The sequence below is a fragment of the Hyla sarda genome, unplaced genomic scaffold (genome assembly GCF_029499605.1).
Source record: "Hyla sarda isolate aHylSar1 unplaced genomic scaffold, aHylSar1.hap1 scaffold_705, whole genome shotgun sequence".
NCBI lineage: Eukaryota > Metazoa > Chordata > Amphibia > Anura > Hylidae > Hyla > Hyla sarda.
This window is the reverse complement of record NW_026610724.1, coordinates 1-20,485: the sequence shown is the minus strand read 5'-3', so window position 1 is coordinate 20,485 and position 20,485 is coordinate 1. Positions and strand designations below refer to the sequence as shown.

The following is a 20,485-nucleotide window of genomic DNA, read 5'->3' as shown; positions in this document are numbered from 1 at the left end:
GGAAGGAAGGCTGGCAGCCAACCAGCCTCCCATACACTCTCTGGGTGGGTGGCAGTCAGCCACCCATACATACATACAGCACAGGCTAAACCCACATCATCACTTAAAAAAAGGACAGGCGACCATTGCACTCTGATGGAGCATTTAGCAATGCAATCCATAGCCTGGCTTTTGCCTGAACCCCCAGCACTCCTCCTCTTGCATATAAGACAATATTTCAGATCTGCATATGAAAACAACACGCCTACCTTTGTTGCACATAGCTGCCTGCCTGTCTCTAGTTACCCCACTGGCTGTAGCTGCGTCCCTTCCGACATGGAATAACACCAACTGTAACGATAAACTGAAAATTAACAGTATAAACCTGCATCATTTTGGACTCTGGTATTTGCTGAATCCGGGTGACCTGACAATCGATGGTGGTGCCGCTGGTGATTCTGGCCTTCTTGGAATCTGTTGGGCCTATGTGTTAGCTCACACATCACTTGGGTATCCATGGTAACTAACACAACATGGTCATCTGCAGTTTACATCTAGCCCGTGGCATTGAATGGCATTTTAAAAGTGCTAAGGGTCCTGGTGCAATAATCCTCCCATGAGGATCAGCCTCAACGGCTTTGTAGATTGCACTCATGTCAGCAACTCCATATACATTTTTTTTTCTTCATGCTTCTTTCTTCATCCTTTTTTCTTTCTGTCATTCAGACTTTCATTCATTCGATCTCTCTCACTCACTTGCTTTAACTCATTTGTTCTCACTCACTCACTCACTCACTCAATCACTCACTCACTCATTCACTCTCACTCACTCTCACTCTCTCACTCACTCGCTCACTAAGTCAGTCTCTCTCTCTCTCTCTCTCTCTTTTTCTTTTTATATATATTTTTTTCCGTCTTCTTCTTCTTCTTCTTCTTCTTCTTCAGACCCTGTCATAGCACTAATGCCTTTCCAATACCACCAGCAGATGGAGACACTCCATTGCAACATTGGTTGTGAGCAGCAGTTTCTAAAAACAAATGCCTCATGGCGGATTTCCCATCCATCAATGGATGGTAAATTTTGTTTTTATCATTCACTGACCACAGATACCAATGCATGGTCAAGCAACAGCAATGACACACCCTTGTGTATAGGCATGAGACCCTCACGTCATTTAACAGGATTCAGCACCACCCACAAGACAGCTACCTGTCATGTCATGTCAAACCTGCACAGGTGTGCTAGATTATTATTATTTAGTTTTATTTTATTTTTTTACACCAATCAGTGTGCAAACATGGTCATTAAAACGCTAAATGAATAGACGTTCATAAACCAGTCAGTGCAACTCATCATTTTGGTCTCCAATTCTCAAACTCAAATTCTCACCCACGGAGGATTAAATGAGAATCTTTCTTGTTTAACACTGGAATGGGGTGGTGCACTGTTCACTACCCGAATATACTGCCACATCGGGTCAATGCATAGGGCGACAGAAGCAAGCTTCCAAATCAGCTCCCTTTCTCAAAAATCCATTTAATTTATGGTCCCCAGATAGGGAACGTATGTATCAGTATGTGCTCACAAGTCACCCAAGTGCAAGTATTCACACAAAAAAAAACGTGCCTCAGGATGCGATCTGTCGCAAGATCCTTTCTTTTTTTACACTTGATCTAAGCCAAAAGGCCTAGAGGGGATAACCGGGAAAGGGGTGGACCCAACCATGTCCCCTTCATGAGCACTCACATTACTCATAGGAATGGAAGGAAGGCTGGCAGCCAACCAGCCTCCCATACACTCTCTGGGTGGGTGGCAGTCAGCCACCCATACATACATACAGCACAGGCTAAACCCACATCATCACTTAAAAAAAGGACAGGCGACCATTGCACTCTGATGGAGCATTTAGCAATGCAATCCATAGCCTGGCTTTTGCCTGAACCCCCATCACTCCTCCTCTTGCATATAAGACAATATTTCAGATCTGCATATGAAAACAACACGCCTACCTTTGTTGCACATAGCTGCCTGCCTGTCTCTAGTTACCCCACTGGCTGTAGCTGCGTCCCTTCCGACATGGAATAACACCAACTGTAACGATAAACTGAAAATTAACAGTATAAACCTGCATCATTTTGGACTCTGGTATTTGCTGAATCCGGGTGACCTGACAATCGATGGTGGTGCCGCTGGTGATTCTGGCCTTCTTGGAATCTGTTGGGCCTATGTGTTAGCTCACACATCACTTGGGTATCCATGGTAACTACCACAACATGGTCATCTGCAGTTTACATCTAGCCCGTGGCATTGAATGGCATTTTAAAAGTGCTAAGGGTCCTGGTGCAATAATCCTCCCATGAGGATCAGCCTCAACGGCTTTGTAGATTGCACTCATGTCAGCAACTCCATATACATTTTTTTTTCTTCATGCTTCTTTCTTCATCCTTTTTTCTTTCTGTCATTCAGACTTTCATTCATTCGATCTCTCTCACTCACTTGCTTTAACTCATTTGTTCTCACTCACTCACTCACTCACTCACTCAATCACTCACTCACTCATTCACTCTCACTCACTCTCACTCTCTCACTCACTCGCTCACTAAGTCAGTCTCTCTCTCTCTCTCTCTCTTTTTCTTTTTATATATATTTTTTTCCGTCTTCTTCTTCTTCTTCTTCTTCTTCAGACCCTGTCATAGCACTAATGCCTTTCCAATACCACCAGCAGATGGAGACACTCCATTGCAACATTGGTTGTGAGCAGCAGTTTCTAAAAACAAATGCCTCATGGCGGATTTCCCATCCATCAATGGATGGTAAATTTTGTTTTCATCATTCACTGACCACAGATACCAATGCATGGTCAAGCAACAGCAATGACACACCCTTGTGTATAGGCATGAGACCCTCACGTCATTTAACAGGATTCAGCACCACCCACAAGACAGCTACCTGTCATGTCATGTCAAACCTGCACAGGTGTGCTAGATTATTATTATTTAGTTTTATTTTATTTTTTTACACCAATCAGTGTGCAAACATGGTCATTAAAACGCTAAATGAATAGACGTTCATAAACCAGTCAGTGCAACTCATCATTTTGGTCTCCAATTCTCAAACTCAAATTCTCACCCACGGAGGATTAAATGAGAATCTTTCTTGTTTAACACTGGAATGGGGTGGTGCACTGTTCACTACCCGAATATACTGCCACATCGGGTCAATGCATAGGGCGACAGAAGCAAGCTTCCAAATCAGCTCCCTTTCTCAAAAATCCATTTAATTTATGGTCCCCAGATAGGGAACGTATGTATCAGTATGTGCTCACAAGTCACCCAAGTGCAAGTATTCACACAAAAAAAAACGTGCCTCAGCATGCGATCTGTCGCAAGATCCTTTCTTTTTTTACACTTGATCTAAGCCAAAAGGCCTAGAGGGGATAACCGGGAAAGGGGTGGACCCAACCATGTCCCCTTCATGAGCACTCACATTACTCATAGGAATGGAAGGAAGGCTGGCAGCCAACCAGCCTCCCATACACTCTCTGGGTGGGTGGCAGTCAGCCACCCATACATACATACAGCACAGGCTAAACCCACATCATCACTTAAAAAAAGGACAGGCGACCATTGCACTCTGATGGAGCATTTAGCAATGCAATCCATAGCCTGGCTTTTGCCTGAACCCCCATCACTCCTCCTCTTGCATATAAGACAATATTTCAGATCTGCATATGAAAACAACACGCCTACCTTTGTTGCACATAGCTGCCTGCCTGTCTCTAGTTACCCCACTGGCTGTAGCTGCGTCCCTTCCGACATGGAATAACACCAACTGTAACGATAAACTGAAAATTAACAGTATAAACCTGCATCATTTTGGACTCTGGTATTTGCTGAATCCGGGTGACCTGACAATCGATGGTGGTGCCGCTGGTGATTCTGGCCTTCTTGGAATCTGTTGGGCCTATGTGTTAGCTCACACATCACTTGGGTATCCATGGTAACTACCACAACATGGTCATCTGCAGTTTACATCTAGCCCGTGGCATTGAATGGCATTTTAAAAGTGCTAAGGGTCCTGGTGCAATAATCCTCCCATGAGGATCAGCCTCAACGGCTTTGTAGATTGCACTCATGTCAGCAACTCCATATACATTTTTTTTTCTTCATGCTTCTTTCTTCATCCTTTTTTCTTTCTGTCATTCAGACTTTCATTCATTCGATCTCTCTCACTCACTTGCTTTAACTCATTTGTTCTCACTCACTCACTCAATCACTCACTCACTCATTCACTCTCACTCACTCTCACTCTCTCACTCACTCGCTCACTAAGTCAGTCTCTCTCTCTCTCTCTCTCTTTTTCTTTTTATATATATTTTTTTCCGTCTTCTTCTTCTTCTTCTTCTTCAGACCCTGTCATAGCACTAATGCCTTTCCAATACCACCAGCAGATGGAGACACTCCATTGCAACATTGGTTGTGAGCAGCAGTTTCTAAAAACAAATGCCTCATGGCGGATTTCCCATCCATCAATGGATGGTAAATTTTGTTTTTATCATTCACTGACCACAGATACCAATGCATGGTCAAGCAACAGCAATGACACACCCTTGTGTATAGGCATGAGACCCTCACGTCATTTAACAGGATTCAGCACCACCCACAAGACAGCTACCTGTCATGTCATGTCAAACCTGCACAGGTGTGCTAGATTATTATTATTTAGTTTTATTTTATTTTTTTACACCAATCAGTGTGCAAACATGGTCATTAAAACGCTAAATGAATAGACGTTCATAAACCAGTCAGTGCAACTCATCATTTTGGTCTCCAATTCTCAAACTCAAATTCTCACCCACGGAGGATTAAATGAGAATCTTTCTTGTTTAACACTGGAATGGGGTGGTGCACTGTTCACTACCCGAATATACTGCCACATCGGGTCAATGCATAGGGCGACAGAAGCAAGCTTCCAAATCAGCTCCCTTTCTCAAAAATCCATTTAATTTATGGTCCCCAGATAGGGAACGTATGTATCAGTATGTGCTCACAAGTCACCCAAGTGCAAGTATTCACACAAAAAAAAACGTGCCTCAGGATGCGATCTGTCGCAAGATCCTTTCTTTTTTTTACACTTGATCTAAGCCAAAAGGCCTAGAGGGGATAACCGGGAAAGGGGTGGACCCAACCATGTCCCCTTCATGAGCACTCACATTACTCATAGGAATGGAAGGAAGGCTGGCAGCCAACCAGCCTCCCATACACTCTCTGGGTGGGTGGCAGTCAGCCACCCATACATACATACAGCACAGGCTAAACCCACATCATCACTTAAAAAAAGGACAGGCGACCATTGCACTCTGATGGAGCATTTAGCAATGCAATCCATAGCCTGGCTTTTGCCTGAACCCCCAGCACTCCTCCTCTTGCATATAAGACAATATTTCAGATCTGCATATGAAAACAACACGCCTACCTTTGTTGCACATAGCTGCCTGCCTGTCTCTAGTTACCCCACTGGCTGTAGCTGCGTCCCTTCCGACATGGAATAACACCAACTGTAACGATAAACTGAAAATTAACAGTATAAACCTGCATCATTTTGGACTCTGGTATTTGCTGAATCCGGGTGACCTGACAATCGATGGTGGTGCCGCTGGTGATTCTGGCCTTCTTGGAATCTGTTGGGCCTATGTGTTAGCTCACACATCACTTGGGTATCCATGGTAACTACCACAACATGGTCATCTGCAGTTTACATCTAGCCCGTGGCATTGAATGGCATTTTAAAAGTGCTAAGGGTCCTGGTGCAATAATCCTCCCATGAGGATCAGCCTCAACGGCTTTGTAGATTGCACTCATGTCAGCAACTCCATATACATTTTTTTTTCTTCATGCTTCTTTCTTCATCCTTTTTTCTTTCTGTCATTCAGACTTTCATTCATTCGATCTCTCTCACTCACTTGCTTTAACTCATTTGTTCTCACTCACTCACTCACTCACTCAATCACTCACTCACTCATTCACTCTCACTCACTCTCACTCTCTCACTCACTCGCTCACTAAGTCAGTCTCTCTCTCTCTCTCTCTCTTTTTCTTTTTATATATATTTTTTTCCGTCTTCTTCTTCTTCTTCTTCTTCAGACCCTGTCATAGCACTAATGCCTTTCCAATACCACCAGCAGATGGAGACACTCCATTGCAACATTGGTTGTGAGCAGCAGTTTCTAAAAACAAATGCCTCATGGCGGATTTCCCATCCATCAATGGATGGTAAATTTTGTTTTTATCATTCACTGACCACAGATACCAATGCATGGTCAAGCAACAGCAATGACACACCCTTGTGTATAGGCATGAGACCCTCACGTCATTTAACAGGATTCAGCACCACCCACAAGACAGCTACCTGTCATGTCATGTCAAACCTGCACAGGTGTGCTAGATTATTATTATTTAGTTTTATTTTATTTTTTTACACCAATCAGTGTGCAAACATGGTCATTAAAACGCTAAATGAATAGACGTTCATAAACCAGTCAGTGCAACTCATCATTTTGGTCTCCAATTCTCAAACTCAAATTCTCACCCACGGAGGATTAAATGAGAATCTTTCTTGTTTAACACTGGAATGGGGTGGTGCACTGTTCACTACCCGAATATACTGCCACATCGGGTCAATGCATAGGGCGACAGAAGCAAGCTTCCAAATCAGCTCCCTTTCTCAAAAATCCATTTAATTTATGGTCCCCAGATAGGGAACGTATGTATCAGTATGTGCTCACAAGTCACCCAAGTGCAAGTATTCACACAAAAAAAAACGTGCCTCAGGATGCGATCTGTCGCAAGATCCTTTCTTTTTTTACACTTGATCTAAGCCAAAAGGCCTAGAGGGGATAACCGGAAAAGGGGTGGACCCAACCATGTCCCCTTCATGAGCACTCACATTACTCATAGGAATGGAAGGAAGGCTGGCAGCCAACCAGCCTCCCATACACTCTCTGGGTGGGTGGCAGTCAGCCACCCATACATACATACAGCACAGGCTAAACCCACATCATCACTTAAAAAAAGGACAGGCGACCATTGCACTCTGATGGAGCATTTAGCAATGCAATCCATAGCCTGGCTTTTGCCTGAACCCCCAGCACTCCTCCTCTTGCATATAAGACAATATTTCAGATCTGCATATGAAAACAACACGCCTACCTTTGTTGCACATAGCTGCCTGCCTGTCTCTAGTTACCCCACTGGCTGTAGCTGCATCCCTTCCGACATGGAATAACACCAACTGTAACGATAAACTGAAAATTAACAGTATAAACCTGCATCATTTTGGACTCTGGTATTTGCTGAATCCGGGTGACCTGACAATCGATGGTGGTGCCGCTGGTGATTCTGGCCTTCTTGGAATCTGTTGGGCCTATGTGTTAGCTCACACATCACTTGGGTATCCATGGTAACTACCACAACATGGTCATCTGCAGTTTACATCTAGCCCGTGGCATTGAATGGCATTTTAAAAGTGCTAAGGGTCCTGGTGCAATAATCCTCCCATGAGGATCAGCCTCAACGGCTTTGTAGATTGCACTCATGTCAGCAACTCCATATACATTTTTTTTTCTTCATGCTTCTTTCTTCATCCTTTTTTCTTTCTGTCATTCAGACTTTCATTCATTCGATCTCTCTCACTCACTTGCTTTAACTCATTTGTTCTCACTCACTCACTCACTCACTCAATCACTCACTCACTCATTCACTCTCACTCACTCTCACTCTCTCACTCACTCGCTCACTAAGTCAGTCTCTCTCTCTCTCTCTCTCTTTTTCTTTTTATATATATTTTTTTCCGTCTTCTTCTTCTTCTTCTTCTTCTTCTTCTTCTTCTTCAGACCCTGTCATAGCACTAATGCCTTTCCAATACCACCAGCAGATGGAGACACTCCATTGCAACATTGGTTGTGAGCAGCAGTTTCTAAAAACAAATGCCTCATGGCGGATTTCCCATCCATCAATGGATGGTAAATTTTGTTTTTATCATTCACTGACCACAGATACCAATGCATGGTCAAGCAACAGCAATGACACACCCTTGTGTATAGGCATGAGACCCTCACGTCATTTAACAGGATTCAGCACCACCCACAAGACAGCTACCTGTCATGTCATGTCAAACCTGCACAGGTGTGCTAGATTATTATTATTTAGTTTTATTTTATTTTTTTACACCAATCAGTGTGCAAACATGGTCATTAAAACGCTAAATGAATAGACGTTCATAAACCAGTCAGTGCAACTCATCATTTTGGTCTCCAATTCTCAAACTCAAATTCTCACCCACGGAGGATTAAATGAGAATCTTTCTTGTTTAACACTGGAATGGGGTGGTGCACTGTTCACTACCCGAATATACTGCCACATCGGGTCAATGCATAGGGCGACAGAAGCAAGCTTCCAAATCAGCTCCCTTTCTCAAAAATCCATTTAATTTATGGTCCCCAGATAGGGAACGTATGTATCAGTATGTGCTCACAAGTCACCCAAGTGCAAGTATTCACACAAAAAAAAACGTGCCTCAGGATGCGATCTGTCGCAAGATCCTTTCTTTTTTTACACTTGATCTAAGCCAAAAGGCCTAGAGGGGATAACCGGGAAAGGGGTGGACCCAACCATGTCCCCTTCATGAGCACTCACATTACTCATAGGAATGGAAGGAAGGCTGGCAGCCAACCAGCCTCCCATACACTCTCTGGGTGGGTGGCAGTCAGCCACCCATACATACATACAGCACAGGCTAAACCCACATCATCACTTAAAAAAAGGACAGGCGACCATTGCACTCTGATGGAGCATTTAGCAATGCAATCCATAGCCTGGCTTTTGCCTGAACCCCCATCACTCCTCCTCTTGCATATAAGACAATATTTCAGATCTGCATATGAAAACAACACGCCTACCTTTGTTGCACATAGCTGCCTGCCTGTCTCTAGTTACCCCACTGGCTGTAGCTGCGTCCCTTCCGACATGGAATAACACCAACTGTAACGATAAACTGAAAATTAACAGTATAAACCTGCATCATTTTGGACTCTGGTATTTGCTGAATCCGGGTGACCTGACAATCGATGGTGGTGCCGCTGGTGATTCTGGCCTTCTTGGAATCTGTTGGGCCTATGTGTTAGCTCACACATCACTTGGGTATCCATGGTAACTACCACAACATGGTCATCTGCAGTTTACATCTAGCCCGTGGCATTGAATGGCATTTTAAAAGTGCTAAGGGTCCTGGTGCAATAATCCTCCCATGAGGATCAGCCTCAACGGCTTTGTAGATTGCACTCATGTCAGCAACTCCATATACATTTTTTTTTCTTCATGCTTCTTTCTTCATCCTTTTTTCTTTCTGTCATTCAGACTTTCATTCATTCGATCTCTCTCACTCACTTGCTTTAACTCATTTGTTCTCACTCACTCACTCACTCAATCACTCACTCACTCATTCACTCTCACTCACTCTCACTCTCTCACTCACTCGCTCACTAAGTCAGTCTCTCTCTCTCTCTCTTTTTCTTTTTATATATATTTTTTTCCGTCTTCTTCTTCTTCTTCTTCTTCTTCTTCAGACCCTGTCATAGCACTAATGCCTTTCCAATACCACCAGCAGATGGAGACACTCCATTGCAACATTGGTTGTGAGCAGCAGTTTCTAAAAACAAATGCCTCATGGCGGATTTCCCATCCATCAATGGATGGTAAATTTTGTTTTTATCATTCACTGACCACAGATACCAATGCATGGTCAAGCAACAGCAATGACACACCCTTGTGTATAGGCATGAGACCCTCACGTCATTTAACAGGATTCAGCACCACCCACAAGACAGCTACCTGTCATGTCATGTCAAACCTGCACAGGTGTGCTAGATTATTATTATTTAGTTTTATTTTATTTTTTTACACCAATCAGTGTGCAAACATGGTCATTAAAACGCTAAATGAATAGACGTTCATAAACCAGTCAGTGCAACTCATCATTTTGGTCTCCAATTCTCAAACTCAAATTCTCACCCACGGAGGATTAAATGAGAATCTTTCTTGTTTAACACTGGAATGGGGTGGTGCACTGTTCACTACCCGAATATACTGCCACATCGGGTCAATGCATAGGGCGACAGAAGCAAGCTTCCAAATCAGCTCCCTTTCTCAAAAATCCATTTAATTTATGGTCCCCAGATAGGGAACGTATGTATCAGTATGTGCTCACAAGTCACCCAAGTGCAAGTATTCACACAAAAAAAAACGTGCCTCAGGATGCGATCTGTCGCAAGATCCTTTCTTTTTTTACACTTGATCTAAGCCAAAAGGCCTAGAGGGGATAACCGGGAAAGGGGTGGACCCAACCATGTCCCCTTCATGAGCACTCACATTACTCATAGGAATGGAAGGAAGGCTGGCAGCCAACCAGCCTCCCATACACTCTCTGGGTGGGTGGCAGTCAGCCACCCATACATACATACAGCACAGGCTAAACCCACATCATCACTTAAAAAAAGGACAGGCGACCATTGCACTCTGATGGAGCATTTAGCAATGCAATCCATAGCCTGGCTTTTGCCTGAACCCCCATCACTCCTCCTCTTGCATATAAGACAATATTTCAGATCTGCATATGAAAACAACACGCCTACCTTTGTTGCACATAGCTGCCTGCCTGTCTCTAGTTACCCCACTGGCTGTAGCTGCGTCCCTTCCGACATGGAATAACACCAACTGTAACGATAAACTGAAAATTAACAGTATAAACCTGCATCATTTTGGACTCTGGTATTTGCTGAATCCGGGTGACCTGACAATCGATGGTGGTGCCGCTGGTGATTCTGGCCTTCTTGGAATCTGTTGGGCCTATGTGTTAGCTCACACATCACTTGGGTATCCATGGTAACTACCACAACATGGTCATCTGCAGTTTACATCTAGCCCGTGGCATTGAATGGCATTTTAAAAGTGCTAAGGGTCCTGGTGCAATAATCCTCCCATGAGGATCAGCCTCAACGGCTTTGTAGATTGCACTCATGTCAGCAACTCCATATACATTTTTTTTTCTTCATGCTTCTTTCTTCATCCTTTTTTCTTTCTGTCATTCAGACTTTCATTCATTCGATCTCTCTCACTCACTTGCTTTAACTCATTTGTTCTCACTCACTCACTCACTCACTCAATCACTCACTCACTCATTCACTCTCACTCACTCTCACTCTCTCACTCACTCGCTCACTAAGTCAGTCTCTCTCTCTCTCTCTTTTTCTTTTTATATATATTTTTTTCCGTCTTCTTCTTCTTCTTCTTCTTCAGACCCTGTCATAGCACTAATGCCTTTCCAATACCACCAGCAGATGGAGACACTCCATTGCAACATTGGTTGTGAGCAGCAGTTTCTAAAAACAAATGCCTCATGGCGGATTTCCCATCCATCAATGGATGGTAAATTTTGTTTTTATCATTCACTGACCACAGATACCAATGCATGGTCAAGCAACAGCAATGACACACCCTTGTGTATAGGCATGAGACCCTCACGTCATTTAACAGGATTCAGCACCACCCACAAGACAGCTACCTGTCATGTCATGTCAAACCTGCACAGGTGTGCTAGATTATTATTATTTAGTTTTATTTTATTTTTTTACACCAATCAGTGTGCAAACATGGTCATTAAAACGCTAAATGAATAGACGTTCATAAACCAGTCAGTGCAACTCATCATTTTGGTCTCCAATTCTCAAACTCAAATTCTCACCCACGGAGGATTAAATGAGAATCTTTCTTGTTTAACACTGGAATGGGGTGGTGCACTGTTCACTACCCGAATATACTGCCACATCGGGTCAATGCATAGGGCGACAGAAGCAAGCTTCCAAATCAGCTCCCTTTCTCAAAAATCCATTTAATTTATGGTCCCCAGATAGGGAACGTATGTATCAGTATGTGCTCACAAGTCACCCAAGTGCAAGTATTCACACAAAAAAAAACGTGCCTCAGGATGCGATCTGTCGCAAGATCCTTTCTTTTTTTACACTTGATCTAAGCCAAAAGGCCTAGAGGGGATAACCGGGAAAGGGGTGGACCCAACCATGTCCCCTTCATGAGCACTCACATTACTCATAGGAATGGAAGGAAGGCTGGCAGCCAACCAGCCTCCCATACACTCTCTGGGTGGGTGGCAGTCAGCCACCCATACATACATACAGCACAGGCTAAACCCACATCATCACTTAAAAAAAGGACAGGCGACCATTGCACTCTGATGGAGCATTTAGCAATGCAATCCATAGCCTGGCTTTTGCCTGAACCCCCATCACTCCTCCTCTTGCATATAAGACAATATTTCAGATCTGCATATGAAAACAACACGCCTACCTTTGTTGCACATAGCTGCCTGCCTGTCTCTAGTTACCCCACTGGCTGTAGCTGCGTCCCTTCCGACATGGAATAACACCAACTGTAACGATAAACTGAAAATTAACAGTATAAACCTGCATCATTTTGGACTCTGGTATTTGCTGAATCCGGGTGACCTGACAATCGATGGTGGTGCCGCTGGTGATTCTGGCCTTCTTGGAATCTGTTGGGCCTATGTGTTAGCTCACACATCACTTGGGTATCCATGGTAACTACCACAACATGGTCATCTGCAGTTTACATCTAGCCCGTGGCATTGAATGGCATTTTAAAAGTGCTAAGGGTCCTGGTGCAATAATCCTCCCATGAGGATCAGCCTCAACGGCTTTGTAGATTGCACTCATGTCAGCAACTCCATATACATTTTTTTTTCTTCATGCTTCTTTCTTCATCCTTTTTTCTTTCTGTCATTCAGACTTTCATTCATTCGATCTCTCTCACTCACTTGCTTTAACTCATTTGTTCTCACTCACTCACTCACTCACTCAATCACTCACTCACTCATTCACTCTCACTCACTCTCACTCTCTCACTCACTCGCTCACTAAGTCAGTCTCTCTCTCTCTCTCTCTCTTTTTCTTTTTATATATATTTTTTTCCGTCTTCTTCTTCTTCTTCTTCTTCTTCTTCTTCTTCAGACCCTGTCATAGCACTAATGCCTTTCCAATACCACCAGCAGATGGAGACACTCCATTGCAACATTGGTTGTGAGCAGCAGTTTCTAAAAACAAATGCCTCATGGCGGATTTCCCATCCATCAATGGATGGTAAATTTTGTTTTTATCATTCACTGACCACAGATACCAATGCATGGTCAAGCAACAGCAATGACACACCCTTGTGTATAGGCATGAGACCCTCACGTCATTTAACAGGATTCAGCACCACCCACAAGACAGCTACCTGTCATGTCATGTCAAACCTGCACAGGTGTGCTAGATTATTATTATTTAGTTTTATTTTATTTTTTTACACCAATCAGTGTGCAAACATGGTCATTAAAACGCTAAATGAATAGACGTTCATAAACCAGTCAGTGCAACTCATCATTTTGGTCTCCAATTCTCAAACTCAAATTCTCACCCACGGAGGATTAAATGAGAATCTTTCTTGTTTAACACTGGAATGGGGTGGTGCACTGTTCACTACCCGAATATACTGCCACATCGGGTCAATGCATAGGGCGACAGAAGCAAGCTTCCAAATCAGCTCCCTTTCTCAAAAATCCATTTAATTTATGGTCCCCAGATAGGGAACGTATGTATCAGTATGTGCTCACAAGTCACCCAAGTGCAAGTATTCACACAAAAAAAAACGTGCCTCAGGATGCGATCTGTCGCAAGATCCTTTCTTTTTTTACACTTGATCTAAGCCAAAAGGCCTAGAGGGGATAACCGGGAAAGGGGTGGACCCAACCATGTCCCCTTCATGAGCACTCACATTACTCATAGGAATGGAAGGAAGGCTGGCAGCCAACCAGCCTCCCATACACTCTCTGGGTGGGTGGCAGTCAGCCACCCATACATACATACAGCACAGGCTAAACCCACATCATCACTTAAAAAAAGGACAGGCGACCATTGCACTCTGATGGAGCATTTAGCAATGCAATCCATAGCCTGGCTTTTGCCTGAACCCCCATCACTCCTCCTCTTGCATATAAGACAATATTTCAGATCTGCATATGAAAACAACACGCCTACCTTTGTTGCACATAGCTGCCTGCCTGTCTCTAGTTACCCCACTGGCTGTAGCTGCGTCCCTTCCGACATGGAATAACACCAACTGTAACGATAAACTGAAAATTAACAGTATAAACCTGCATCATTTTGGACTCTGGTATTTGCTGAATCCGGGTGACCTGACAATCGATGGTGGTGCCGCTGGTGATTCTGGCCTTCTTGGAATCTGTTGGGCCTATGTGTTAGCTCACACATCACTTGGGTATCCATGGTAACTACCACAACATGGTCATCTGCAGTTTACATCTAGCCCGTGGCATTGAATGGCATTTTAAAAGTGCTAAGGGTCCTGGTGCAATAATCCTCCCATGAGGATCAGCCTCAACGGCTTTGTAGATTGCACTCATGTCAGCAACTCCATATACATTTTTTTTTCTTCATGCTTCTTTCTTCATCCTTTTTTCTTTCTGTCATTCAGACTTTCATTCATTCGATCTCTCTCACTCACTTGCTTTAACTCATTTGTTCTCACTCACTCACTCACTCACTCAATCACTCACTCACTCATTCACTCTCACTCACTCTCACTCTCTCACTCACTCGCTCACTAAGTCAGTCTCTCTCTCTCTCTCTCTCTTTTTCTTTTTATATATATTTTTTTCCGTCTTCTTCTTCTTCTTCTTCTTCTTCTTCAGACCCTGTCATAGCACTAATGCCTTTCCAATACCACCAGCAGATGGAGACACTCCATTGCAACATTGGTTGTGAGCAGCAGTTTCTAAAAACAAATGCCTCATGGCGGATTTCCCATCCATCAATGGATGGTAAATTTTGTTTTTATCATTCACTGACCACAGATACCAATGCATGGTCAAGCAACAGCAATGACACACCCTTGTGTATAGGCATGAGACCCTCACGTCATTTAACAGGATTCAGCACCACCCACAAGACAGCTACCTGTCATGTCATGTCAAACCTGCACAGGTGTGCTAGATTATTATTATTTAGTTTTATTTTATTTTTTTACACCAATCAGTGTGCAAACATGGTCATTAAAACGCTAAATGAATAGACGTTCATAAACCAGTCAGTGCAACTCATCATTTTGGTCTCCAATTCTCAAACTCAAATTCTCACCCACGGAGGATTAAATGAGAATCTTTCTTGTTTAACACTGGAATGGGGTGGTGCACTGTTCACTACCCGAATATACTGCCACATCGGGTCAATGCATAGGGCGACAGAAGCAAGCTTCCAAATCAGCTCCCTTTCTCAAAAATCCATTTAATTTATGGTCCCCAGATAGGGAACGTATGTATCAGTATGTGCTCACAAGTCACCCAAGTGCAAGTATTCACACAAAAAAAAAACGTGCCTCAGGATGCGATCTGTCGCAAGATCCTTTCTTTTTTTACACTTGATCTAAGCCAAAAGGCCTAGAGGGGATAACCGGGAAAGGGGTGGACCCAACCATGTCCCCTTCATGAGCACTCACATTACTCATAGGAATGGAAGGAAGGCTGGCAGCCAACCAGCCTCCCATACACTCTCTGGGTGGGTGGCAGTCAGCCACCCATACATACATACAGCACAGGCTAAACCCACATCATCACTTAAAAAAAGGACAGGCGACCATTGCACTCTGATGGAGCATTTAGCAATGCAATCCATAGCCTGGCTTTTGCCTGAACCCCCATCACTCCTCCTCTTGCATATAAGACAATATTTCAGATCTGCATATGAAAACAACACGCCTACCTTTGTTGCACATAGCTGCCTGCCTGTCTCTAGTTACCCCACTGGCTGTAGCTGCGTCCCTTCCGACATGGAATAACACCAACTGTAACGATAAACTGAAAATTAACAGTATAAACCTGCATCATTTTGGACTCTGGTATTTGCTGAATCCGGGTGACCTGACAATCGATGGTGGTGCCGCTGGTGATTCTGGCCTTCTTGGAATCTGTTGGGCCTATGTGTTAGCTCACACATCACTTGGGTATCCATGGTAACTACCACAACATGGTCATCTGCAGTTTACATCTAGCCCGTGGCATTGAATGGCATTTTAAAAGTGCTAAGGGTCCTGGTGCAATAATCCTCCCATGAGGATCAGCCTCAACGGCTTTGTAGATTGCACTCATGTCAGCAACTCCATATACATTTTTTTTTCTTCATGCTTCTTTCTTCATCCTTTTTTCTTTCTGTCATTCAGACTTTCATTCATTCGATCTCTCTCACTCACTTGCTTTAACTCATTTGTTTTCACTCACTCACTCACTCAATCACTCACTCACTCATTCACTCTCACTCACTCTCACTCTCTCACTCACTCGCTCACTAAGTCAGTCTCTCTCTCTCTCTCTCTCTTTTTCTTTTTATATATATTTTTTTCCGTCTTCTTCTTCTTCTTCTTCTTCTTCAGACCCTGTCATAGCACTAATGCCTTTCCAATACCACCAGCAGATGGAGACACTCCATTGCAACATTGGTTGTGAGCAGCAGTTTCTAAAAACAAATGCCTCATGGCGGATTTCCCATCCATCAATGGATGGTAAATTTTGTTTTTATCATTCACTGACCACAGATACCAATGCATGGTCAAGCAACAGCAATGACACACCCTTGTGTATAGGCATGAGACCCTCACGTCATTTAACAGGATTCAGCACCACCCACAAGACAGCTACCTGTCATGTCATGTCAAACCTGCACAGGTGTGCTAGATTATTATTATTTAGTTTTATTTTATTTTTTTACACCAATCAGTGTGCAAACATGGTCATTAAAACGCTAAATGAATAGACGTTAATAAACCAGTCAGTGCAACTCATCATTTTGGTCTCCAATTCTCAAACTCAAATTCTCACCCACGGAGGATTAAATGAGAATCTTTCTTGTTTAACACTGGAATGGGGTGGTGCACTGTTCACTACCCGAATATACTGCCACATCGGGTCAATGCATAGGGCGACAGAAGCAAGCTTCCAAATCAGCTCCCTTTCTCAAAAATCCATTTAATTTATGGTCCCCAGATAGGGAACGTATGTATCAGTATGTGCTCACAAGTCACCCAAGTGCAAGTATTCACACAAAAAAAAACGTGCCTCAGGATGCGATCTGTCGCAAGATCCTTTCTTTTTTTACATTTGATCTAAGCCAAAAGGCCTAGAGGGGATAACCGGGAAAGGGGTGGACCCAACCATGTCCCCTTCATGAGCACTCACATTACTCATAGGAATGGAAGGAAGGCTGGCAGCCAACCAGCCTCCCATACACTCTCTGGGTGGGTGGCAGTCAGCCACCCATACATACATACAGCACAGGCTAAACCCACATCATCACTTAAAAAAAGGACAGGCGACCATTGCACTCTGATGGAGCATTTAGCAATGCAATCCATAGCCTGACTTTTGCCTGAACCCCCATCACTCCTCCTCTTGCATATAAGACAATATTTCAGATCTGCATATGAAAACAACACGCCTACCTTTGTTGCACATAGCTGCCTGCCTGTCTCTAGTTACCCCACTGGCTGTAGCTGCGTCCCTTCCGACATGGAATAACACCAACTGTAACGATAAACTGAAAATTAACAGTATAAACCTGCATCATTTTGGACTCTGGTATTTGCTGAATCCGGGTGACCTGACAATCGATGGTGGTGCCGCTGGTGATTCTGGCCTTCTTGGAATCTGTTGGGCCTATGTGTTAGCTCACACATCACTTGGGTATCCATGGTAACTACCACAACATGGTCATCTGCAGTTTACATCTAGCCCCTGGCATTGAATGGCATTTTAAAAGTGCTAAGGGTCCTGGTGCAATAATCCTCCCATGAGGATCAGCCTCAACGGCTTTGTAGATTGCACTCATGTCAGCAACTCCATATACATTTTTTTTTCTTCATGCTTCTTTCTTCATCCTTTTTTCTTTCTGTCATTCAGACTTTCATTCATTCGATCTCTCTCACTCACTTGCTTTAACTCATTTGTTCTCACTCACTCACTCACTCAATCACTCACTCACTCATTCACTCTCACTCACTCTCACTCTCTCACTCACTCGCTCACTAAGTCAGTCTCTCTCTCTCTTTTTCTTTTTATATATATTTTTTTCCGTCTTCATCTTCTTCTTCTTCAGACCCTGTCATAGCACTAATGCCTTTCCAATACCACCAGCAGATGGAGACACTCCATTGCAACATTGGTTGTGAGCAGCAGTTTCTAAAAACAAATGCCTCATGGCGGATTTCCCATCCATCAATGGATGGTAAATTTTGTTTTTATCATTCACTGACCACAGATACCAATGCATGGTCAAGCAACAGCAATGACACACCCTTGTGTATAGGCATGAGACCCTCACGTCATTTAACAGGATTCAGCACCACCCACAAGACAGCTACCTGTCATGTCATGTCAAACCTGCACAGGTGTGCTAGATTATTATTATTTAGTTTTATTTTATTTTTTTACACCAATCAGTGTGCAAACATGGTCATTAAAACGCTAAATGAATAGACGTTCATAAACCAGTCAGTGCAACTCATCATTTTGGTCTCCAATTCTCAAACTCAAATTCTCACCCACGGAGGATTAAATGAGAATCTTTCTTGTTTAACACTGGAATGGGGTGGTGCACTGTTCACTACCCGAATATACTGCCACATCGGGTCAATGCATAAGGCAACAGAAGCAAGCTTCCAAATCAGCTCCCTTTCTCAAAAATCCATTTAATTTATGGTCCCCAGATAGGGAACGTATGTATCAGTATGTGCTCACAAGTCACCCAAGTGCAAGTATTCACACAAAAAAAAACGTGCCTCAGGATGCGATCTGTCGCAAGATCCTTTCTTTTTTTACACTTGATCTAAGCCAAAAGGCCTAGAGGGGATAACCGGGAAAGGGGTGGACCCAACCATGTCCCTTTCATGAGCACTCACATTACTCATAGGAATGGAAGGAAGGCTGGCAGCCAACCAGCCTCCCATACACTCTCTGGGTGGGTGGCAGTCAGCCACCCATACATACATACAGCACAGGCTAAACCCACATCATCACTTAAAAAAAGGACAGGCGACCATTGCACTCTGATGGAGCATTTAGCAATGCAATCCATAGCCTGGCTTTTGCCTGAACCCCCATCACTCCTCCTCTTGCATATAAGACAATATTTCAGATCTGCATATGAAAACAACACGCCTACCTTTGTTGCACATAGCTGCCTGCCTGTCTCTAGTTACCCCACTGGCTGTAGCTGCGTCCCTTCCGACATGGAATAACACCAACTGTAACGATAAACTGAAAATTAACAGTATAAACCTGCATCATTTTGGACTCTGGTATTTGCTGAATCCGGGTGACCTGACAATCGATGGTGGTGCCGCTGGTGATTCTGGCCTTCTTGGAATCTGTTGGGCCTATGTGTTAGCTCACACATCACTTGGGTATCCATGGTAACTACCACAACATGGTCATCTGCAGTTTACATCTAGCCCGTGGCATTGAATGGCATTTTAAAAGTGCTAAGGGTCCTGGTGCAATAATCCTCCCATGAGGATCAGCCTCAACGGCTTTGTAGATTGCACTCATGTCAGCAACTCCATATACATTTTTTTTTCTTCATGCTTCTTTCTTCATCCTTTTTTCTTTCTGTCATTCAGACTTTCATTCATTCGATCTCTCTCACTCACTTGCTTTAACTCATTTGTTCTCACTCACTCACTCACTCACTCAATCACTCACTCACTCATTCACTCTCACTCACTCTCACTCTCTCACTCACTCGCTCACAAAGTCAGTCTCTCTCTCTCTCTCTCTCTTTTTCTTTTTATATATATTTTTTTCCGTCTTCTTCTTCTTCTTCTTCTTCAGACCCTGTCATAGCACTAATGCCTTTCCAATACCACCAGCAGATGGAGACACTCCATTGCAACATTGGTTGTGAGCAGCAGTTTCTAAAAACAAATGCCTCATGGCGGATTTCCCATCCATCAATGGATGGTAAATTTTGTTTTTATCATTCACTGACCACAGATACCAATGCATGGTCAAGCAACAGCAATGACACACCCTTGTGTATAGGCATGAGACCCTCACGTCATTTAACAGGATTCAGCACCACCCACAAGACAGCTACCTGTCATGTCATGTCAAACCTGCACAGGTGTGCTAGATTATTATTATTTAGTTTTATTTTATTTTTTTACACCAATCAGTGTGCAAACATGGTCATTAAAACGCTAAATGAATAGACGTTCATAAACCAGTCAGTGCAACTCATCATTTTGGTCTCCAATTCTCAAACTCAAATTCTCACCCACGGAGGATTAAATGAGAATCTTTCTTGTTTAACACTGG

The 20,485-nt window shown here is 43.4% G+C and overlaps 11 pseudogenes; all 11 read right to left on the bottom strand.

Annotated features, from left to right (window-relative positions):
- Window positions 1–1,414: 1,414 nt before the first annotated feature.
- Window positions 1,415–1,678, bottom strand: LOC130344201 (U2 spliceosomal RNA; annotated as a pseudogene).
- Window positions 1,679–3,154: 1,476 nt separating this feature from the next.
- LOC130344132 (U2 spliceosomal RNA) lies at window positions 3,155–3,418 on the bottom strand (annotated as a pseudogene).
- Window positions 3,419–4,879: 1,461 nt separating this feature from the next.
- Window positions 4,880–5,144, bottom strand: LOC130344156 (U2 spliceosomal RNA; annotated as a pseudogene).
- A 1,469-nt stretch (window positions 5,145–6,613) lies between these two features.
- LOC130344200 (U2 spliceosomal RNA) lies at window positions 6,614–6,877 on the bottom strand (annotated as a pseudogene).
- Window positions 6,878–8,361: 1,484 nt separating this feature from the next.
- LOC130344199 (U2 spliceosomal RNA) lies at window positions 8,362–8,625 on the bottom strand (annotated as a pseudogene).
- A 1,467-nt stretch (window positions 8,626–10,092) lies between these two features.
- Window positions 10,093–10,356, bottom strand: LOC130344198 (U2 spliceosomal RNA; annotated as a pseudogene).
- Window positions 10,357–11,821: 1,465 nt separating this feature from the next.
- On the bottom strand, window positions 11,822–12,085 carry LOC130344197 (U2 spliceosomal RNA; annotated as a pseudogene).
- A 1,481-nt stretch (window positions 12,086–13,566) lies between these two features.
- On the bottom strand, window positions 13,567–13,830 carry LOC130344195 (U2 spliceosomal RNA; annotated as a pseudogene).
- Window positions 13,831–15,305: 1,475 nt separating this feature from the next.
- Window positions 15,306–15,570, bottom strand: LOC130344134 (U2 spliceosomal RNA; annotated as a pseudogene).
- A 1,468-nt stretch (window positions 15,571–17,038) lies between these two features.
- LOC130344172 (U2 spliceosomal RNA) lies at window positions 17,039–17,302 on the bottom strand (annotated as a pseudogene).
- Window positions 17,303–18,756: 1,454 nt separating this feature from the next.
- Window positions 18,757–19,020, bottom strand: LOC130344168 (U2 spliceosomal RNA; annotated as a pseudogene).
- Between the last annotated feature and the right edge of the window lie 1,465 nt (window positions 19,021–20,485).